The sequence below is a fragment of the Schistocerca gregaria genome, chromosome 2, assembly GCF_023897955.1.
Source record: "Schistocerca gregaria isolate iqSchGreg1 chromosome 2, iqSchGreg1.2, whole genome shotgun sequence".
Taxonomy (NCBI): Eukaryota; Metazoa; Arthropoda; class Insecta; order Orthoptera; family Acrididae; genus Schistocerca; species Schistocerca gregaria.
This window is the reverse complement of record NC_064921.1, coordinates 715,127,541-715,149,462: the sequence shown is the minus strand read 5'-3', so window position 1 is coordinate 715,149,462 and position 21,922 is coordinate 715,127,541. Positions and strand designations below refer to the sequence as shown.

At 47.6% G+C, this 21,922-nt stretch overlaps 16 non-coding genes across 16 annotated transcripts; 6 read left to right on the top strand and 10 right to left on the bottom strand.

Moving 5' to 3' along the window:
- Positions 1 to 1,123: 1,123 nt before the first annotated feature.
- On the bottom strand, positions 1,124 to 1,195 carry Trnap-cgg (transfer RNA proline (anticodon CGG)). The gene has a single exon. It is a non-coding gene; the product is annotated as a tRNA-Pro (tRNA).
- A 221-nt stretch (positions 1,196 to 1,416) lies between these two features.
- Positions 1,417 to 1,489, top strand: Trnav-uac (transfer RNA valine (anticodon UAC)). Its single transcript has one exon. It is a non-coding gene; the product is annotated as a tRNA-Val (tRNA).
- Positions 1,490 to 2,124: 635 nt separating this feature from the next.
- On the bottom strand, positions 2,125 to 2,196 carry Trnap-ugg (transfer RNA proline (anticodon UGG)). The gene has a single exon. It is a non-coding gene; the product is annotated as a tRNA-Pro (tRNA).
- Positions 2,197 to 9,907: 7,711 nt separating this feature from the next.
- On the top strand, positions 9,908 to 9,980 carry Trnav-uac (transfer RNA valine (anticodon UAC)). The gene has a single exon. It is a non-coding gene; the product is annotated as a tRNA-Val (tRNA).
- Positions 9,981 to 10,615: 635 nt separating this feature from the next.
- Positions 10,616 to 10,687, bottom strand: Trnap-ugg (transfer RNA proline (anticodon UGG)). Its single transcript has one exon. It is a non-coding gene; the product is annotated as a tRNA-Pro (tRNA).
- Positions 10,688 to 12,478: 1,791 nt separating this feature from the next.
- Positions 12,479 to 12,550, bottom strand: Trnap-cgg (transfer RNA proline (anticodon CGG)). The gene has a single exon. It is a non-coding gene; the product is annotated as a tRNA-Pro (tRNA).
- Positions 12,551 to 12,771: 221 nt separating this feature from the next.
- Trnav-uac (transfer RNA valine (anticodon UAC)) lies at positions 12,772 to 12,844 on the top strand. Its single transcript has one exon. It is a non-coding gene; the product is annotated as a tRNA-Val (tRNA).
- A 635-nt stretch (positions 12,845 to 13,479) lies between these two features.
- On the bottom strand, positions 13,480 to 13,551 carry Trnap-ugg (transfer RNA proline (anticodon UGG)). Its single transcript has one exon. It is a non-coding gene; the product is annotated as a tRNA-Pro (tRNA).
- Positions 13,552 to 15,342: 1,791 nt separating this feature from the next.
- On the bottom strand, positions 15,343 to 15,414 carry Trnap-cgg (transfer RNA proline (anticodon CGG)). Its single transcript has one exon. It is a non-coding gene; the product is annotated as a tRNA-Pro (tRNA).
- Positions 15,415 to 15,635: 221 nt separating this feature from the next.
- On the top strand, positions 15,636 to 15,708 carry Trnav-uac (transfer RNA valine (anticodon UAC)). The gene has a single exon. It is a non-coding gene; the product is annotated as a tRNA-Val (tRNA).
- Positions 15,709 to 16,343: 635 nt separating this feature from the next.
- Positions 16,344 to 16,415, bottom strand: Trnap-ugg (transfer RNA proline (anticodon UGG)). Its single transcript has one exon. It is a non-coding gene; the product is annotated as a tRNA-Pro (tRNA).
- A 1,791-nt stretch (positions 16,416 to 18,206) lies between these two features.
- Trnap-cgg (transfer RNA proline (anticodon CGG)) lies at positions 18,207 to 18,278 on the bottom strand. Its single transcript has one exon. It is a non-coding gene; the product is annotated as a tRNA-Pro (tRNA).
- Positions 18,279 to 18,499: 221 nt separating this feature from the next.
- Positions 18,500 to 18,572, top strand: Trnav-uac (transfer RNA valine (anticodon UAC)). The gene has a single exon. It is a non-coding gene; the product is annotated as a tRNA-Val (tRNA).
- Positions 18,573 to 19,207: 635 nt separating this feature from the next.
- Positions 19,208 to 19,279, bottom strand: Trnap-ugg (transfer RNA proline (anticodon UGG)). The gene has a single exon. It is a non-coding gene; the product is annotated as a tRNA-Pro (tRNA).
- A 1,791-nt stretch (positions 19,280 to 21,070) lies between these two features.
- On the bottom strand, positions 21,071 to 21,142 carry Trnap-cgg (transfer RNA proline (anticodon CGG)). The gene has a single exon. It is a non-coding gene; the product is annotated as a tRNA-Pro (tRNA).
- Positions 21,143 to 21,363: 221 nt separating this feature from the next.
- Positions 21,364 to 21,436, top strand: Trnav-uac (transfer RNA valine (anticodon UAC)). The gene has a single exon. It is a non-coding gene; the product is annotated as a tRNA-Val (tRNA).
- The last annotated feature ends 486 nt before the right edge of the window (positions 21,437 to 21,922 follow it).

Genomic DNA, 21,922 nt, shown 5'->3' with positions numbered 1-21,922 from the left:
TGGGAACAACTACAGACACGGCCGTTTCATTAGCTCAGGAACGACCGCGATGCTCTTATCGAGCTCTGCAGATTGACCGGACTGCAGTGCGGAATTTTCTGCTAGTGGTGGCTCGGGGTTAAGAGAAGTCGGGAGGTGTGAGCAAAACTACATCGGGAAACCGAAACAGACGACTCATAACGAAAAGATTGCGGAATGTACTGCAAAAGCAAACGTTGGAGAAGACGAACTCTGAAGCCGTCGGTGCTTTAACAATCATTCCGTGCAGCAACGATAACCTGGGAAGAGCGAAGGGTGGGTTCCGCTCGACCACACAACAAATTTTATATAATGTTCTACTTGTTCTAAATTTGCGTTTCCAGATCATCAGTAAAATACTGTGTGATTTACACCTGGCTTGCTTCTTCCAAAAGCGATATTAAGAAATACATCGACTGCAACGTCATTAGGGGTCGCGGGTCCGGGCGCCGGCGCGCCAGCGGCGGCCTGTCGGGGCTGCTGGTGCCTCCATGTAGAGCTACCGCTGGGCCCGGGCTCCTTGCCGCTAACGAAGTGATTGCTTTTGGTGACATCATATGCAATAGCGACTGCGCGAATTGACGGTAGCTCGTACGGAAAGCAAGAGTAGCTGATGCTACCGAGGACTCGGCCGCGAGCTTGTCCGACGACTTCTTGGGCTCTTATTCGTGGTGGCATTCAAACAGGCAAGGGTGCTGTCGATTGTTGCGTACGAATGCGAAATACCTGCATTGTGCGTTTCCGCAAAGTGATTTTTACGCCAAAGTTGTGATCGTCCTGCAAGTTGTGTCACATGTGGATCTCAGAGCTTAGCAGTTTCCGTGGTGTAGCGGTTATCACGTCTGCCTAACAGGCAGAAGGTCTCCGTTTCGATTCCGGGCGTAATCACTTTTTCGTCGCACTCAACAAGACACTTGCTACAATCTCTACTGTGAACATTTAAATCAATTTCAAACGTCCAACCACCAGGCTGCAGATGGCTCAAATGATACGTGAAACTCTTTCAGAACCGGCTACTTGGTTTTTGTGCTTACCTGGAGGGCAGGAAATGCGCGGAACAGCCGCCGGCATGCCGGTAGTCGCCACACGTTTGCACAAAACGCAAGGGCTCGTCCGGGATTTGAACCCGGGACCTCCTGCACCCGAAGCAGGAATCATACCCCTAGACCAACGAGCCTTCTCGATGCACATGACTATCGCCTCCGTTCTTGGTATCACCGTGCAGAGCTGCTGCTCACCCAGCGTTCTCCCTGGCTGTTGCGGTTTGATTGTTTTTATCGTTGTCTTTTACTATAGCAACTTCTAGAATCGGACGGAGCTCGTAGCCGATGCCCTTGCTTACGCAGGAAAAATCTGTTGGAGCTACGGTTTTCCAGGTAGTACAACGGCAAAACCGTCGTTTCCGTGGTGTAGCGGTTATCACGTCTGCTTTACACGCAGAAGGTCCCCGGTTCGATCCCGGGCGGAAGCACGACTTTTTTTAAACCCGTTTTCGGATTCCATTTCCGAGATAACGTCACGTCTGCGTGTGCGGGATAATAAATGTCGTGTGCTACACCGATATCGCCTCATTTTACTGTCAAATGCTCTTGCTCCCATAGTGCACCGGTATTCAGTAACTCAGAACGCTCGTAGCTCCATTCTGGCCTGCAAAATTTAGTATCCATTTCTTCAAGACTACTTCAAGTTCGCTTCATACTGGCTTTCCTGATCTCTTTGCACTCGCCTTGTCACAACTCTGTTGAAGTGTGAACGTAACTAATAGTGAGAAACTCTTAACTACGCTCAGTCTTGTATCCCACTCTTTGGTTGACGTTGTCGCTAATCAGATGAAGGTAGACTGCTCCACGATTGAGCTTCGTCTCCACTCACGGTGCACACGTTCTGCAAAGACAACCTTTGTTTTCCGTTGCATGCAAGATTACTGTCGGCTCTTCTACAGAAATCGACCTATGTAATTTACTGGTATCAGATTCTTGCCATATCAAACGGTCCCTTCATGACCGTAGGGCCACACACAGCGTGCTGCGGCACGCATCTGTTCTTCATTGCAGAGCTACAAACGTGGGTGAGCTCCACCTACTCTTCAGCACGGTCAAAACGGTAGGGCTCGTCCGGGATTTGAACCCGGGACCTCCTGCACCCAAAGCAGGAATCATACCCCTAGACCAACGAGCCACTTGCCGGTGGCAGTGAAGGTAATCCCAAGCAGTCCAGCTCCGAGGAACACAAACTTTCATGTAAATCAGAAAGAAAAGCGCTTTCTGAAGGCAGCGCCCACCACTGATGGAAAGAATATTAAAGGCAATGAATGTAGAGTGAATAATTTCATCGCGCTCTGCAGATGAACAGACGGTGGTGTTTCACTTTCGTCATGTGCTTTCTTAGCATCAAGGGAAGGCAAATGCACTAAACAAAAGAACACCGGGAATCCGAAACACCAACTCATAACCAAAAGATAGCGGAATATACTGCAAGCAAAACTTCCAAACACGACTCCTGAAGGCGTCGGTGCCTTAAGAATTATTCCGTGCAGCAATGATCATCTACGAAGAGCCAACTGTATGTGTCGCTCCACCACGCAACTTTTTTTGATATCGTTTTACCTAAATTTCCATTACCTGTTCGTTACAAGAATACCGTGTGGCTTTCAACTGGTCTGCTTCGTCCAGCAGCGATAGTAGTAACTAAACCGACCACAGTATCATTAAAAGTAGGTCAGACTCAAAAGTCGGAGTTGCTCTGTAGCTCATGTTATTCTGCTTTCAAATGCAATTGTATGGCTGGGAGTAGGGGCGTACTCCTGTAATGCAGGCGTCCGGGAGGCCGTTTCTGTGGGAGACATCTGGGAACAACTACAGACACGGCCGTTTCATTAGCTCAGGAACGACCGCGATGCTCTTATCGAGCTCTGCAGATTGACCGGACTGCAGTGCGGAATTTTCTGCTAGTGGTGGCTCGGGGTTAAGAGAAGTCGGGAGGTGTGAGCAAAACTACATCGGGAAACCGAAACAGACGACTCATAACGAAAAGATTGCGGAATGTACTGCAAAAGCAAACGTTGGAGAAGACGAACTCTGAAGCCGTCGGTGCTTTAACAATCATTCCGTGCAGCAACGATAACCTGGGAAGAGCGAAGGGTGGGTTCCGCTCGACCACACAACAAATTTTATATAATGTTCTACTTGTTCTAAATTTGCGTTTCCAGATCATCAGTAAAATACTGTGTGATTTACACCTGGCTTGCTTCTTCCAAAAGCGATATTAAGAAATACATCGACTGCAACGTCATTAGGGGTCGCGGGTCCGGGCGCCGGCGCGCCAGCGGCGGCCTGTCGGGGCTGCTGGTGCCTCCATGTAGAGCTACCGCTGGGCCCGGGCTCCTTGCCGCTAACGAAGTGATTGCTTTTGGTGACATCATATGCAATAGCGACTGCGCGAATTGACGGTAGCTCGTACGGAAAGCAAGAGTAGCTGATGCTACCGAGGACTCGGCCGCGAGCTTGTCCGACGACTTCTTGGGCTCTTATTCGTGGTGGCATTCAAACAGGCAAGGGTGCTGTCGATTGTTGCGTACGAATGCGAAATACCTGCATTGTGCGTTTCCGCAAAGTGATTTTTACGCCAAAGTTGTGATCGTCCTGCAAGTTGTGTCACATGTGGATCTCAGAGCTTAGCAGTTTCCGTGGTGTAGCGGTTATCACGTCTGCCTAACAGGCAGAAGGTCTCCGTTTCGATTCCGGGCGTAATCACTTTTTCGTCGCACTCAACAAGACACTTGCTACAATCTCTACTGTGAACATTTAAATCAATTTCAAACGTCCAACCACCAGGCTGCAGATGGCTCAAATGATACGTGAAACTCTTTCAGAACCGGCTACTTGGTTTTTGTGCTTACCTGGAGGGCAGGAAATGCGCGGAACAGCCGCCGGCATGCCGGTAGTCGCCACACGTTTGCACAAAACGCAAGGGCTCGTCCGGGATTTGAACCCGGGACCTCCTGCACCCGAAGCAGGAATCATACCCCCTTTTTTTTTTTTTTTTTTTTATTTGTTATTTTTTTATTGTAAAAGAAAAATCTTCATGGAATGTGAAGAAGGAATTTTATGTTAAGGCACTAATTCCATAGCCTCCTTTCCTTCTTGAGATTAATAATAATAATAAAAAAGTATGTTCCCTGCCATGGAAACAAATGAGACTTCCTTCTCAGTCATAAAATGAATGTATAAGAAAACAATTTATCTTGAACCCTGCGATACTGGCTTTCGGCTTCGGCTTCTTCTGTGCAATAAACAAAATAGCCTTCTTTGCCAGCAGAGGATAAGTGATTGTAATATGAAACTGTAAAAAATGTACTTCTCCCCAATTGTTTTTGTTTAAGCGTCGTTTCGCTTAAATAAACGATTTTTGTTTATCTCGTTGGCTTGTCAACCAATGCCCAGTCGCTCGAATACAATTTTAAGCATATTGCCGTAGTTTTTCTTGTGGTCTTTATATTTCAGGGCGTTATAAAAAGCACACTTCAAGTACATGTAAAAGTCAGTGGAATTGTCATTTCCCAGGTGATTAATTACGTAATTCACATAGTGTCCCATTAACCAATGGACCGAGTTGTTTTTTGCTGCTGGAAAATAGCAAGTCTGAGGCCTGAGGAATGTAACAGGGGGAAAATTTTCCACCGAAGATCTCGTAAGAAAAGCCAGTTGTTCCCTAATCCAATTACAGAGTTGTAGATTGCCACCGCACGTGAATCTGTGCACTAACGTGTCGATCAATTTACATTTGAGACATAGGTTCGTGTCGCTAACGCCGATTGCATGTAACCTTTCATTGGTGCTTACGGTCTCATTCACTGTTTTATACCACGCTGACTTGACGTCCGATGGTAGACCACGCATATTAATATTTTTCCATATGGCGTCCCAATCAGTGTGTGGGTATTTACTTTCCAATTTGTTTCTCCCCTCCATTTTCTTTCGATGGCACAGAATATCGCGGGCCGTGATCCGTCGTGAGTTGATGATGACACCGCCGAGATAGCTGAATTCCACAAAATATACACGAACGTACTGGAGCCGGTTATTTATTTTTTGCACATTCACCGGCGCCTGTAAACTGGCAGGCCTGACAACTTCAAATAATTTAGTTGTAATGCTATCAGCGTGGTCGCTAAGGATAGTGGCGGTCCTTTTTATAAAAAGCGCAGACGCCTTATTTCTGATGTCAACTAGCCCCAAACCTCCATTCCTGGGATCTAAGGTCGCAGTTTTTGCGTCGACTCTGAATATATCCCCTCTCCAAAGATAGCTGGCAATGGTAGACATTATCTTTTTTCCAATCATTTTCGGTAGTGGGAAGATCTGTGCTATAAAGTAACTCCTGGAGAGAATGCAGTGGTTAATGAAAATCACCCTCTGAACTTGGTTCATGTTACGGTGGAGGTTTTCTCTTGTTGTTCCAAGAAGTTGTCCCGACGTATTTCTCCAATTGATAGCTGCCATTTTTAACGGACAAGGTGTCAGTGTTATTCCTAGTGCTTTGCATTGGGTGACCATTGTGGCCCAGGCTAAGGTGGTATGTTGAAAACCCCGCAGGTTTAGGAGTTTGCTTTTGTTTGCGTTGACACCTGCTCCGGAGACTCTACAGTACTTTTTAATTAGCGTTTCCAATTTCAAAATGTCGTCGGGATTTCGCAGGACGAGTCCGACATCATCGGCATAGGCGTTTATGACTGTTCGGTGACCAGATAATGTGATGCCAGTTAGAGTGGCATGAACACTGCGGAGGAAAGGTTCTAATGAAAGCACGAATAGGAACATGGAGAGGGGGCTTCCTTGAGGAACGCCGCGCCTAATCTGAATCTGCTTTGTCCTCTGGCAGTTAACTGATATACAAGCGCTGATGCCTGTTGCAACATTTCTGATCACACTTACGACTCGCTCATTAAAACCTATTTTGTTCAGTGTGGCACTAAGGAATCTATGATCCACACGATCAAATGCTTTCTGGAAGTCAATAAACAGGATAGCACATTTTATGGTGGTCACAGCAGTGATTGCAATTATATCTCTATATTCAGCTATGCTTTTGAAAATGCTCTTGGTAGGCACACAGGACTGGTATGGACTTACTATCTTTTTGGCCAACTGTGAGAGTCTGTTGTTTAAAATTCTGCAGATGATTTTATAATCGGAGTTTAACAGGGAGATAGGACGAAAGTTGTTGAGGTTTCTTTTTGCAGCATTTTTTGGGATTAGTACTATTGTGCTCTCTTTAAAAACAGCAGGTAAATGCTTTCCCTGAAGCACCTCGTTCGTCATTCGGGTAAACATGTCACCAATCAGTGGCCAGTATCGTTTATAAAATTCAACAGGCAAACCATCCGGTCCCGGCGATTTCCTCAGAGGAGATTTGCAGATGATTCTGTGGATATCTTCGTTAGTACACTCAACGAGAAGGTCTTCGTTTTCCTCGTCCGAGACCTGTGGAGCTATGGAACGAAAGAACTCATCGAAGGACTCTTCACATACCGGGTTGGCAGTGTATAGGTCTTCGTAATATTTGTGTACTGCATTGACGATGTCTCTCTGAGTCGTGAGTGTCTCGCCAGTTTCAGACTGAAGTCCATCAATGAAGGTGCGTCTCCTGTTTCTTTCGTGCTTCAGTAGATGGTACAAGGAAGCATGTTCATCCTCCACGACTGTCTTAGCCTTGGATTTTAATTTCAGACCCTCCATCTGCTGTCTTTTAAGACTGAGCAATTTGGCCTTAGTTTGCTTGATATCTGCCAGACGGACGTTGGAAGTGTTTGCCTGCTCATATAAATTTCGCAGCATGGTATAATAAAATTCTATGGAATTTTTCAAGTCTTTCGATCGTTGTACACTATACTGGATGAGAACTTTTCTCAGTTTAGGCTTTGCCCTGTTGCACCACCAGTCTAGTACTGAGACGTGTCTATCTGCAGAGCGGAGGCACAATGCCCACGCTTCTGTCAAACTTTCTTCTAATCCGTCGTCCTGCATCAGTGACGTATTAAGGTGCCATGAACTTCTAAAACGGCGAGTGGGTTGCGCAGTAAGGTTGATGGAAGCTAGCACAGAGCTATGATCAGAAAAGTAAACTGGAATCGTCTCTGCTTTAATGAAGGAGCTAACTAGACTTTGCGATATGTAGAGTCTGTCGATCCTGCTACGTGAGTGAGGACCTAGGAATGTAAATGCCACAAATGTGGGATACATTATTTCCCAAGCATCTTTAAGCTGTAAAACAGTGACGAAACGCTTCAGTTCAATGCAGTTATTGAAATTCGGAACCTGGTCTTTCTTATTTATCACACAATTAAAATCACCGCCTATTATAAGATCTTTTGGGTTTTTCCGTAATAAATAAATGATTTCTTCTTTATAGAACTGTGCTCTTTCCATTCTATTGGATGTGCCAGAAGGGGCATACAGATTGATAAGGGTAGAACCAAAGACTTTTATACCTATCGCTCTGCCGGAGTCCAACCTCTCGATATCCGAGACAGGAATCCCCTCCCTGATTAAAATTGCAGTACCGACGTTGGTGTCAAGTGAGACATTTAAAATCGCCAAATATCCAGGCACTGTAAGATTAGTCAGCACTACTTCCTGTAGGAAAGCAATGTCCGTCCCTGACTCATATAAATAATCCTTGAGCGCTGTAACTTTAGTCACGGATGTAATCCTGTTAATATTGATAGTCGTAATTGTATATGCCTGGGACATTTAGTTTGCATAAAAAGTAAATAAGTGATTAAAAAGATAACAAAATATTAATAAAAAAAAAGAAAAGAGATGTGCAGCTTCTAGAAGGGAGAAACGACTCCGCTTAAACAAACATCTAAAAGAATAGTCAGTATTTGAAGCTCGGTAAACACTTCATCTGGTTCCTCTGAAATATGACTAAGACAGTAGTACAATTAGAAATGAAACTGGTTCAACAAAATCCTTTTTTTTTTTCATCTTACAGCCTCATTTTGGTGCAGGATTCCGAACATCTCGGGTTTTAGTTTTACCGAGGGGCTTTGCATCACTAATGTCACTTGAAGGTACCTCCTTAGGTCTTTCCGTGATGATTTCATACAAGACGTTCTTGGCCGTCGCTTCCTCTTGTGCTGGTTGTTGTTTGCTTTGGTTACGGGAAGCTTTGAGAGTAGGTTGCGGTTTGAGTCGGCGTCTTCGGACATCTTGGTTCAACGCGCCGTCATTCGGATTGTCTATCTTTACCACCGTTGTGACCGAAGCTGCCTCAACAGCGTCCTTTTTACGAGTGCCATTTCCTTGTTCTTCCGTCACTAGCTCCAGAGCACTGACTGAGTCGGCGGTTTGTGGGTCTGTAAGTTCTTGAGTTGGGTTCCGCTCCGTCACCTCCTGTGCTTCGGAGTGCGCCTCATCCGTCTCCGCGACAATCGTTACTGCGTCCCCTCCGTGGACCGTTTGTACCTGTTCAGCCGCCGACAGCGGCCGGGTTGCCTCAGCGGCTGTCGTCACGTCAATACATGTACTGTTTGTTTCCTCGAGCACATCCGCATTACACTGCTTCTGCTTGCGGGTGGAAGGCGAATTACGGGCGGACTCGCCGTCCGAGCCGTCATCGGTCGTTTCCAACGGTCGCTTCTTATTCGGGAGATCGCAATCGGGAACAGAAGGGTGTGATGTAATGACGCTCAGGGGAGGGAACTCCGTAGTAGTTATGGCGGGCACTGCAGAAGTACATGCACCACTGTCGTTAACCGAAAGAAGGGAAGTGCTATTTGGTAAGACATCGCTGAGGGTCAGTTTTTGACGCTGTGTTAGATTGTTCCGAAGAACAAAAACACGGCGCGGACAATCTTGTCGGAAATGACCTGTCTCATTGCAAATATTGCACGTGCGCTCCTGACCAGAATACACAACATGTGCTTTATGGCCTGCAACGGATATATGGGACGGAATGTTGGCTTTCACCTCCATTTCAACGGATCTAATGCCATTAAAACACTGTATCTTGTATAGCTTCGACCATCTTTCGTTATAGATAGATTTAACTTCGCCATATTTAGATAGAGCGTCCTTGATCAACTGATTATCAATTTCAATTGGAACATTCAAAATCCTGACATTGGTGTACATGATATCAGCTTTTCGTACAGAGACATTACTTTTTGAACCGTCTCGATGAACAAATTCGACGGAATTACCCCATTTTGCAAGCAACTTATCGACTGTTACTGAGTTCAGAAATTTAACAAAAACACAGTATTTTTCAGCATCTAATTGCGTGGTATGAACAGAGTCAGAATTTATACCGATTACCTCAGTCAGCCAATCGTGGATTTCCAGCGCAGTGGGTTGGACCGGCCGTGTTTCTTTCTCGAACGAGAAGACTAAAGTATTCTTCCTGACGGTGTCAGACATGGTCGTCGGTTCCGACGAAATTCCGGCAACAACCGAAATTGCGGCGAAGCACGAAACGTGGAACGGACGAAAGCACTATAAAAACACTTATCAGAGACACCACTCAAAAAATAACAGCGAAAATGTACAGCTAACTTCACGTAAACACCAAACACCGGCGATAGCGCTAACGTACGCGGAGTAAACAACAAGCACGTCCGACCGCGGCGACGGCTAAAGCCAGAATACCCCCTAGACCAACGAGCCTTCTCGATGCACATGACTATCGCCTCCGTTCTTGGTATCACCGTGCAGAGCTGCTGCTCACCCAGCGTTCTCCCTGGCTGTTGCGGTTTGATTGTTTTTATCGTTGTCTTTTACTATAGCAACTTCTAGAATCGGACGGAGCTCGTAGCCGATGCCCTTGCTTACGCAGGAAAAATCTGTTGGAGCTACGGTTTTCCAGGTAGTACAACGGCAAAACCGTCGTTTCCGTGGTGTAGCGGTTATCACGTCTGCTTTACACGCAGAAGGTCCCCGGTTCGATCCCGGGCGGAAGCACGACTTTTTTTAAACCCGTTTTCGGATTCCATTTCCGAGATAACGTCACGTCTGCGTGTGCGGGATAATAAATGTCGTGTGCTACACCGATATCGCCTCATTTTACTGTCAAATGCTCTTGCTCCCATAGTGCACCGGTATTCAGTAACTCAGAACGCTCGTAGCTCCATTATGGCCTGCAAAATTTAGTATCCATTTCTTCAAGACTACTTCAAGTTCGCTTCATACTGGCTTTCCTGATCTCTTTGCACTCGCCTTGTCACAACTCTGTTGAAGTGTGAACGTAACTAATAGTGAGAAACTCTTAACTACGCTCAGTCTTGTATCCCACTCTTTGGTTGACGTTGTCGCTAATCAGATGAAGGTAGACTGCTCCACGATTGAGCTTCGTCTCCACTCACGGTGCACACGTTCTGCAAAGACAACCTTTGTTTTCCGTTGCATGCAAGATTACTGTCGGCTCTTCTACAGAAATCGACCTATGTAATTTACTGGTATCAGATTCTTGCCATATCAAACGGTCCCTTCATGACCGTAGGGCCACACACAGCGTGCTGCGGCACGCATCTGTTCTTCATTGCAGAGCTACAAACGTGGGTGAGCTCCACCTACTCTTCAGCACGGTCAAAACGGTAGGGCTCGTCCGGGATTTGAACCCGGGACCTCCTGCACCCAAAGCAGGAATCATACCCCTAGACCAACGAGCCACTTGCCGGTGGCAGTGAAGGTAATCCCAAGCAGTCCAGCTCCGAGGAACACAAACTTTCATGTAAATCAGAAAGAAAAGCGCTTTCTGAAGGCAGCGCCCACCACTGATGGAAAGAATATTAAAGGCAATGAATGTAGAGTGAATAATTTCATCGCGCTCTGCAGATGAACAGACGGTGGTGTTTCACTTTCGTCATGTGCTTTCTTAGCATCAAGGGAAGGCAAATGCACTAAACAAAAGAACACCGGGAATCCGAAACACCAACTCATAACCAAAAGATAGCGGAATATACTGCAAGCAAAACTTCCAAACACGACTCCTGAAGGCGTCGGTGCCTTAAGAATTATTCCGTGCAGCAATGATCATCTACGAAGAGCCAACTGTATGTGTCGCTCCACCACGCAACTTTTTTTGATATCGTTTTACCTAAATTTCCATTACCTGTTCGTTACAAGAATACCGTGTGGCTTTCAACTGGTCTGCTTCGTCCAGCAGCGATAGTAGTAACTAAACCGACCACAGTATCATTAAAAGTAGGTCAGACTCAAAAGTCGGAGTTGCTCTGTAGCTCATGTTATTCTGCTTTCAAATGCAATTGTATGGCTGGGAGTAGGGGCGTACTCCTGTAATGCAGGCGTCCGGGAGGCCGTTTCTGTGGGAGACATGTGGGAACAACTACAGACACGGCCGTTTCATTAGCTCAGGAACGACCGCGATGCTCTTATCGAGCTCTGCAGATTGACCGGACTGCAGTGCGGAATTTTCTGCTAGTGGTGGCTCGGGGTTAAGAGAAGTCGGGAGGTGTGAGCAAAACTACATCGGGAAACCGAAACAGACGACTCATAACGAAAAGATTGCGGAATGTACTGCAAAAGCAAACGTTGGAGAAGACGAACTCTGAAGCCGTCGGTGCTTTAACAATCATTCCGTGCAGCAACGATAACCTGGGAAGAGCGAAGGGTGGGTTCCGCTCGACCACACAACAAATTTTATATAATGTTCTACTTGTTCTAAATTTGCGTTTCCAGATCATCAGTAAAATACTGTGTGATTTACACCTGGCTTGCTTCTTCCAAAAGCGATATTAAGAAATACATCGACTGCAACGTCATTAGGGGTCGCGGGTCCGGGCGCCGGCGCGCCAGCGGCGGCCTGTCGGGGCTGCTGGTGCCTCCATGTAGAGCTACCGCTGGGCCCGGGCTCCTTGCCGCTAACGAAGTGATTGCTTTTGGTGACATCATATGCAATAGCGACTGCGCGAATTGACGGTAGCTCGTACGGAAAGCAAGAGTAGCTGATGCTACCGAGGACTCGGCCGCGAGCTTGTCCGACGACTTCTTGGGCTCTTATTCGTGGTGGCATTCAAACAGGCAAGGGTGCTGTCGATTGTTGCGTACGAATGCGAAATACCTGCATTGTGCGTTTCCGCAAAGTGATTTTTACGCCAAAGTTGTGATCGTCCTGCAAGTTGTGTCACATGTGGATCTCAGAGCTTAGCAGTTTCCGTGGTGTAGCGGTTATCACGTCTGCCTAACAGGCAGAAGGTCTCCGTTTCGATTCCGGGCGTAATCACTTTTTCGTCGCACTCAACAAGACACTTGCTACAATCTCTACTGTGAACATTTAAATCAATTTCAAACGTCCAACCACCAGGCTGCAGATGGCTCAAATGATACGTGAAACTCTTTCAGAACCGGCTACTTGGTTTTTGTGCTTACCTGGAGGGCAGGAAATGCGCGGAACAGCCGCCGGCATGCCGGTAGTCGCCACACGTTTGCACAAAACGCAAGGGCTCGTCCGGGATTTGAACCCGGGACCTCCTGCACCCGAAGCAGGAATCATACCCCTAGACCAACGAGCCTTCTCGATGCACATGACTATCGCCTCCGTTCTTGGTATCACCGTGCAGAGCTGCTGCTCACCCAGCGTTCTCCCTGGCTGTTGCGGTTTGATTGTTTTTATCGTTGTCTTTTACTATAGCAACTTCTAGAATCGGACGGAGCTCGTAGCCGATGCCCTTGCTTACGCAGGAAAAATCTGTTGGAGCTACGGTTTTCCAGGTAGTACAACGGCAAAACCGTCGTTTCCGTGGTGTAGCGGTTATCACGTCTGCGTTACACGCAGAAGGTCCCCGGTTCGATCCCGGGCGGAAGCACGACTTTTTTTAAACCCGTTTTCGGATTCCATTTCCGAGATAACGTCACGTCTGCGTGTGCGGGATAATAAATGTCGTGTGCTACACCGATATCGCCTCATTTTACTGTCAAATGCTCTTGCTCCCATAGTGCACCGGTATTCAGTAACTCAGAACGCTCGTAGCTCCATTCTGGCCTGCAAAATTTAGTATCCATTTCTTCAAGACTACTTCAAGTTCGCTTCATACTGGCTTTCCTGATCTCTTTGCACTCGCCTTGTCACAACTCTGTTGAAGTGTGAACGTAACTAATAGTGAGAAACTCTTAACTACGCTCAGTCTTGTATCCCACTCTTTGGTTGACGTTGTCGCTAATCAGATGAAGGTAGACTGCTCCACGATTGAGCTTCGTCTCCACTCACGGTGCACACGTTCTGCAAAGACAACCTTTGTTTTCCGTTGCATGCAAGATTACTGTCGGCTCTTCTACAGAAATCGACCTATGTAATTTACTGGTATCAGATTCTTGCCATATCAAACGGTCCCTTCATGACCGTAGGGCCACACACAGCGTGCTGCGGCACGCATCTGTTCTTCATTGCAGAGCTACAAACGTGGGTGAGCTCCACCTACTCTTCAGCACGGTCAAAACGGTAGGGCTCGTCCGGGATTTGAACCCGGGACCTCCTGCACCCAAAGCAGGAATCATACCCCTAGACCAACGAGCCACTTGCCGGTGGCAGTGAAGGTAATCCCAAGCAGTCCAGCTCCGAGGAACACAAACTTTCATGTAAATCAGAAAGAAAAGCGCTTTCTGAAGGCAGCGCCCACCACTGATGGAAAGAATATTAAAGGCAATGAATGTAGAGTGAATAATTTCATCGCGCTCTGCAGATGAACAGACGGTGGTGTTTCACTTTCGTCATGTGCTTTCTTAGCATCAAGGGAAGGCAAATGCACTAAACAAAAGAACACCGGGAATCCGAAACACCAACTCATAACCAAAAGATAGCGGAATATACTGCAAGCAAAACTTCCAAACACGACTCCTGAAGGCGTCGGTGCCTTAAGAATTATTCCGTGCAGCAATGATCATCTACGAAGAGCCAACTGTATGTGTCGCTCCACCACGCAACTTTTTTTGATATCGTTTTACCTAAATTTCCATTACCTGTTCGTTACAAGAATACCGTGTGGCTTTCAACTGGTCTGCTTCGTCCAGCAGCGATAGTAGTAACTAAACCGACCACAGTATCATTAAAAGTAGGTCAGACTCAAAAGTCGGAGTTGCTCTGTAGCTCATGTTATTCTGCTTTCAAATGCAATTGTATGGCTGGGAGTAGGGGCGTACTCCTGTAATGCAGGCGTCCGGGAGGCCGTTTCTGTGGGAGACATCTGGGAACAACTACAGACACGGCCGTTTCATTAGCTCAGGAACGACCGCGATGCTCTTATCGAGCTCTGCAGATTGACCGGACTGCAGTGCGGAATTTTCTGCTAGTGGTGGCTCGGGGTTAAGAGAAGTCGGGAGGTGTGAGCAAAACTACATCGGGAAACCGAAACAGACGACTCATAACGAAAAGATTGCGGAATGTACTGCAAAAGCAAACGTTGGAGAAGACGAACTCTGAAGCCGTCGGTGCTTTAACAATCATTCCGTGCAGCAACGATAACCTGGGAAGAGCGAAGGGTGGGTTCCGCTCGACCACACAACAAATTTTATATAATGTTCTACTTGTTCTAAATTTGCGTTTCCAGATCATCAGTAAAATACTGTGTGATTTACACCTGGCTTGCTTCTTCCAAAAGCGATATTAAGAAATACATCGACTGCAACGTCATTAGGGGTCGCGGGTCCGGGCGCCGGCGCGCCAGCGGCGGCCTGTCGGGGCTGCTGGTGCCTCCATGTAGAGCTACCGCTGGGCCCGGGCTCCTTGCCGCTAACGAAGTGATTGCTTTTGGTGACATCATATGCAATAGCGACTGCGCGAATTGACGGTAGCTCGTACGGAAAGCAAGAGTAGCTGATGCTACCGAGGACTCGGCCGCGAGCTTGTCCGACGACTTCTTGGGCTCTTATTCGTGGTGGCATTCAAACAGGCAAGGGTGCTGTCGATTGTTGCGTACGAATGCGAAATACCTGCATTGTGCGTTTCCGCAAAGTGATTTTTACGCCAAAGTTGTGATCGTCCTGCAAGTTGTGTCACATGTGGATCTCAGAGCTTAGCAGTTTCCGTGGTGTAGCGGTTATCACGTCTGCCTAACAGGCAGAAGGTCTCCGTTTCGATTCCGGGCGTAATCACTTTTTCGTCGCACTCAACAAGACACTTGCTACAATCTCTACTGTGAACACTTAAATCAATTTCAAACGTCCAACCACCAGGCTGCAGATGGCTCAAATGATACGTGAAACTCTTTCAGAACCGGCTACTTGGTTTTTGTGCTTACCTGGAGGGCAGGAAATGCGCGGAACAGCCGCCGGCATGCCGGTAGTCGCCACACGTTTGCACAAAACGCAAGGGCTCGTCCGGGATTTGAACCCGGGACCTCCTGCACCCGAAGCAGGAATCATACCCCTAGACCAACGAGCCTTCTCGATGCACAGGACTATCGCCTCCGTTCTTGGTATCACCGTGCAGAGCTGCTGCTCACCCAGCGTTCTCCCTGGCTGTTGCGGTTTGATTGTTTTTATCGTTGTCTTTTACTATAGCAACTTCTAGAATCGGACGGAGCTCGTAGCCGATGCCCTTGCTTACGCAGGAAAAATCTGTTGGAGCTACGGTTTTCCAGGTAGTACAACGGCAAAACCGTCGTTTCCGTGGTGTAGCGGTTATCACGTCTGCTTTACACGCAGAAGGTCCCCGGTTCGATCCCGGGCGGAAGCACGACTTTTTTTAAACCCGTTTTCGGATTCCATTTCCGAGATAACGTCACGTCTGCGTGTGCGGGATAATAAATGTCGTGTGCTACACCGATATCGCCTCATTTTACTGTCAAATGCTCTTGCTCCCATAGTGCACCGGTATTCAGTAACTCAGAACGCTCGTAGCTCCATTCTGGCCTGCAAAATTTAGTATCCATTTCTTCAAGACTACTTCAAGTTCGCTTCATACTGGCTTTCCTGATCTCTTTGCACTCGCCTTGTCACAACTCTGTTGAAGTGTGAACGTAACTAATAGTGAGAAACTCTTAACTACGCTCAGTCTTGTATCCCACTCTTTGGTTGACGTTGTCGCTAATCAGATGAAGGTAGACTGCTCCACGATTGAGCTTCGTCTCCACTCACGGTGCACACGTTCTGCAAAGACAACCTTTGTTTTCCGTTGCATGCAAGATTACTGTCGGCTCTTCTACAGAAATCGACCTATGTAATTTACTGGTATCAGATTCTTGCCATATCAAACGGTCCCTTCATGACCGTAGGGCCACACACAGCGTGCTGCGGCACGCATCTGTTCTTCATTGCAGAGCTACAAACGTGGGTGAGCTCCACCTACTCTTCAGCACGGTCAAAACGGTAGGGCTCGTCCGGGATTTGAACCCGGGACCTCCTGCACCCAAAGCAGGAATCATACCCCTAGACCAACGAGCCACTTGCCGGTGGCAGTGAAGGTAATCCCAAGCAGTCCAGCTCCGAGGAACACAAACTTTCATGTAAATCAGAAAGAAAAGCGCTTTCTGAAGGCAACGCCCACCACTGATGGAAAGAATATTAAAGGCAATGAATGTAGAGTGAATAATTTCATCGCGCTCTGCAGATGAACAGACGGTGGTGTTTCACTTTCGTCATGTGCTTTCTTAGCATCAAGGGAAGGCAAATGCACTAAACAAAAGAACACCGGGAATCCGAAACACCAACTCATAACCAAAAGATAGCGGAATATACTGCAAGCAAAACTTCCAAACACGACTCCTGAAGGCGTCGGTGCCTTAAGAATTATTCCGTGCAGCAATGATCATCTACGAAGAGCCAACTGTATGTGTCGCTCCACCACGCAACTTTTTTTGATATCGTTTTACCTAAATTTCCATTACCTGTTCGTTACAAGAATACCGTGTGGCTTTCAACTGGTCTGCTTCGTCCAGCAGCGATAGTAGTAACTAAACCGACCACAGTATCATTAAAAGTAGGTCAGACTCAAAAGTCGGAGTTGCTCTGTAGCTCATGTTATTCTGCTTTCAAATGCAATTGTATGGCTGGGAGTAGGGGCGTACTCCTGTAATGCAGGCGTCCGGGAGGCCGTTTCTGTGGGAGACATCTGGGAACAACTACAGACACGGCCGTTTCATTAGCTCAGGAACGACCGCGATGCTCTTATCGAGCTCTGCAGATTGACCGGACTGCAGTGCGGAATTTTCTGCTAGTGGTGGCTCGGGGTTAAGAGAAGTCGGGAGGTGTGAGCAAAACTACATCGGGAAACCGAAACAGACGACTCATAACGAAAAGATTGCGGAATGTACTGCAAAAGCAAACGTTGGAGAAGACGAACTCTGAAGCCGTCGGTGCTTTAACAATCATTCCGTGCAGCAACGATAACCTGGGAAGAGCGAAGGGTGGGTTCCGCTCGACCACACAACAAATTTTATATAATGTTCTACTTGTTCTAAATTTGCGTTTCCAGATCATCAGTAAAATACTGTGTGATTTACACCTGGCTTGCTTCTTCCAAAAGCGATATTAAGAAATACATCGACTGCAACGTCATTAGGGGTCGCGGGTCCGGGCGCCGGCGCGCCAGCGGCGGCCTGTCGGGGCTGCTGGTGCCTCCATGTAGAGCTACCGCTGGGCCCGGGCTCCTTGCCGCTAACGAAGTGATTGCTTTTGGTGACATCATATGCAATAGCGACTGCGCGAATTGACGGTAGCTCGTACGGAAAGCAAGAGTAGCTGATGCTACCGAGGACTCGGCCGCGAGCTTGTCCGACGACTTCTTGGGCTCTTATTCGTGGTGGCATTCAAACAGGCAAGGGTGCTGTCGATTGTTGCGTACGAATGCGAAATACCTGCATTGTGCGTTTCCGCAAAGTGATTTTTACGCCAAAGTTGTGATCGTCCTGCAAGTTGTGTCACATGTGGATCTCAGAGCTTAGCAGTTTCCGTGGTGTAGCGGTTATCACGTCTGCCTAACAGGCAGAAGGTCTCCGTTTCGATTCCGGGCGTAATCACTTTTTCGTCGCACTCAACAAGACACTTGCTACAATCTCTACTGTGAACATTTAAATCAATTTCAAACGTCCAACCACCAGGCTGCAGATGGCTCAAATGATACGTGAAACTCTTTCAGAACCGGCTACTTGGTTTTTGTGCTTACCTGGAGGGCAGGAAATGCGCGGAACAGCCGCCGGCATGCCGGTAGTCGCCACACGTTTGCACAAAACGCAAGGGCTCGTCCGGGATTTGAACCCGGGACCTCCTGCACCCGAAGCAGGAATCATACCCCTAGACCAACGAGCCTTCTCGATGCACATGACTATCGCCTCCGTTCTTGGTATCACCGTGCAGAGCTGCTGCTCACCCAGCGTTCTCCCTGGCTGTTGCGGTTTGATTGTTTTTATCGTTGTCTTTTACTATAGCAACTTCTAGAATCGGACGGAGCTCGTAGCCGATGCCCTTGCTTACGCAGGAAAAATCTGTTGGAGCTACGGTTTTCCAGGTAGTACAACGGCAAAACCGTCGTTTCCGTGGTGTAGCGGTTATCACGTCTGCGTTACACGCAGAAGGTCCCCGGTTCGATCCCGGGCGGAAGCACGACTTTTTTTAAACCCGTTTTCGGATTCCATTTCCGAGATAACGTCACGTCTGCGTGTGCGGGATAATAAATGTCGTGTGCTACACCGATATCGCCTCATTTTACTGTCAAATGCTCTTGCTCCCATAGTGCACCGGTATTCAGTAACTCAGAACGCTCGTAGCTCCATTCTGGCCTGCAAAATTTAGTATCCATTTCTTCAAGACTACTTCAAGTTCGCTTCATACTGGCTTTCCTGATCTCTTTGCACTCGCCTTGTCACAACTCTGTTGAAGTGTGAACGTAACTAATAGTGAGAAACTCTTAACTACGCTCAGTCTTGTATCCCACTCTTTGGTTGACGTTGTCGCTAATCAGATGAAGGTAGACTGCTCCACGATTGAGCTTCGTCTCCACTCACGGTGCACACGTTCTGCAAAGACAACCTTTGTTTTCCGTTGCATGCAAGATTACTGTCGGCTCTTCTACAGAAATCGACCTATGTAATTTACTGGTATCAGATTCTTGCCATATCAAACGGTCCCTTCATGACCGTAGGGCCACACACAGCGTGCTGCGGCACGCATCTGTTCTTCATTGCAGAGCTACAAACGTGGGTGAGCTCCACCTACTCTTCAGCACGGTCAAAACGGTAGGGCTCGTCCGGGATTTGAACCCGGGACCTCCTGCACCCAAAGCAGGAATCATACCCCTAGACCAACGAGCCACTTGCCGGTGGCAGTGAAGGTAATCCCAAGCAGTCCAGCTCCGAGGAACACAAACTTTCATGTAAATCAGAAAGAAAAGCGCTTTCTGAAGGCAGCGCCCACCACTGATGGAAAGAATATTAAAGGCAATGAATGTAGAGTGAATAATTTCATCGCGCTCTGCAGATGAACAGACGGTGGTGTTTCACTTTCGTCATGTGCTTTCTTAGCATCAAGGGAAGGCAAATGCACTAAACAAAAGAACACCGGGAATCCGAAACACCAACTCATAACGAAAAGATAGCGGAATATACTGCAAGCAAAACTTCCAAACACGACTCCTGAAGGCGTCGGTGCCTTAAGAATTATTCCGTGCAGCAATGATCATCTACGAAGAGCCAACTGTATGTGTCGCTCCACCACGCAACTTTTTTTGATATCGTTTTACCTAAATTTCCATTACCTGTTCGTTACAAGAATACCGTGTGGCTTTCAACTGGTCTGCTTCGTCCAGCAGCGATAGTAGTAACTAAACCGACCACAGTATCATTAAAAGTAGGTCAGACACAAAAGTCGGAGTTGCTCTGTAGCTCATGTTATTCTGCTTTCAAATGCAATTGTATGGCTGGGAGTAGGGGCGTACTCCTGTAATGCAGGCGTCCGGGAGGCCGTTTCTGTGGGAGACATCTGGGAACAACTACAGACACGGCCGTTTCATTAGCTCAGGAACGACCGCGATGCTCTTATCGAGCTCTGCAGATTGACCGGACTGCAGTGCGGAATTTTCTGCTAGTGGTGGCTCGGGGTTAAGAGAAGTCGGGAGGTGTGAGCAAAACTACATCGGGAAACCGAAACAGACGACTCATAACGAAAAGATTGCGGAATGTACTGCAAAAGCAAACGTTGGAGAAGACGAACTCTGAAGCCGTCGGTGCTTTAACAATCATTCCGTGCAGCAACGATAATCTGGGAAGAGCGAAGGGTGGGTTCCGCTCGACCACACAACAAATTTTATATAATGTTCTACTTGTTCTAAATTTGCGTTTCCAGATCATCAGTAAAATACTGTGTGATTTACACCTGGCTTGCTTCTTCCAAAAGCGATATTAAGAAATACATCGACTGCAACGTCATTAGGGGTCGCGGGTCCGGGCGCCGGCGCGCCAGCGGCGGCCTGTCGGGGCTGCTGGTGCCTCCATGTAGAGCTACCGCTGGGCCCGGGCTCCTTGCCGCTAACGAAGTGATTGCTTTTGGTGACATCATATGCAATAGCGACTGCGTGAATTGACGGTAGCTCGTACGGAAAGCAAGAGTAGCTGATGCTACCGAGGACTCGGCCGCGAGCTTGTCCGACGACTTCTTGGGCTCTTATTCGTGGTGGCATTCAAACAGGCAAGGGTGCTGTCGATTGTTGCGTACGAATGCGAAATACCTGCATTGTGCGTTTCCGCAAAGTGATTTTTACGCCAAAGTTGTGATCGTCCTGCAAGTTGTGTCACATGTGGATCTCAGAGCATAGCAGTTTCCGTGGTGTAGCGGTTATCACGTCTGCCTAACAGGCAGAAGGTCTCCGTTTCGATTCCGGGCGTAATCACTTTTTCGTCGCACTCAACAAGACACTTGCTACAATCTCTACTGTGAACATTTAAATCAATTTCAAACGTCCAACCACCAGGCTGCAGATGGCTCAAATGATACGTGAAACTCTTTCAGAACCGGCTACTTGGTTTTTGTGCTTACCTGGAGGGCAGGAAATGCGCGGAACAGCCGCCGGCATGCCGGTAGTCGCCACACGTTTGCACAAAACGCAAGGGCTCGTCCGGGATTTGAACCCGGGACCTCCTGCACCCGAAGCAGGAATCATACCCCTAGACCAACGAGCCTTCTCGATGCACATGACTATCGCCTCCGTTCTTGGTATCACCGTGCAGAGCTGCTGCTCACCCAGCGTTCTCCCTGGCTGTTGCGGTTTGATTGTTTTTATCGTTGTCTTTTACTATAGCAACTTCTAGAATCGGACGGAGCTCGTAGCCGATGCCCTTGCTTACGCAGGAAAAATCTGTTGGAGCTACGGTTTTCCAGGTAGTACAACGGCAAAACCGTCGTTTCCGTGGTGTAGCGGTTATCACGTCTGCGTTACACGCAGAAGGTCCCCGGTTCGATCCCGGGCGGAAGCACGACTTTTTTTAAACCCGTTTTCGGATTCCATTTCCGAGATAACGTCACGTCTGCGTGTGCGGGATAATAAATGTCGTGTGCTACACCGATATCGCCTCATTTTACTGTCAAATGCTCTTGCTCCCATAGTGCACCGGTATTCAGTAACTCAGAACGCTCGTAGCTCCATTCTGGCCTGCAAAATTTAGTATCCATTTCTTCAAGACTACTTCAAGTTCGCTTCATACTGGCTTTCCTGATCTCTTTGCACTCGCCTTGTCACAACTCTGTTGAAGTGTGAACGTAACTAATAGTGAGAAACTCTTAACTACGCTCAGTCTTGTATCCCACTCTTTGGTTGACGTTGTCGCTAATCAGATGAAGGTAGACTGCTCCACGATTGAGCTTCGTCTCCACTCACGGTGCACACGTTCTGCAAAGACAACCTTTGTTTTCCGTTGCATGCAAGATTACTGTCGGCTCTTCTACAGAAATCGACCTATGTA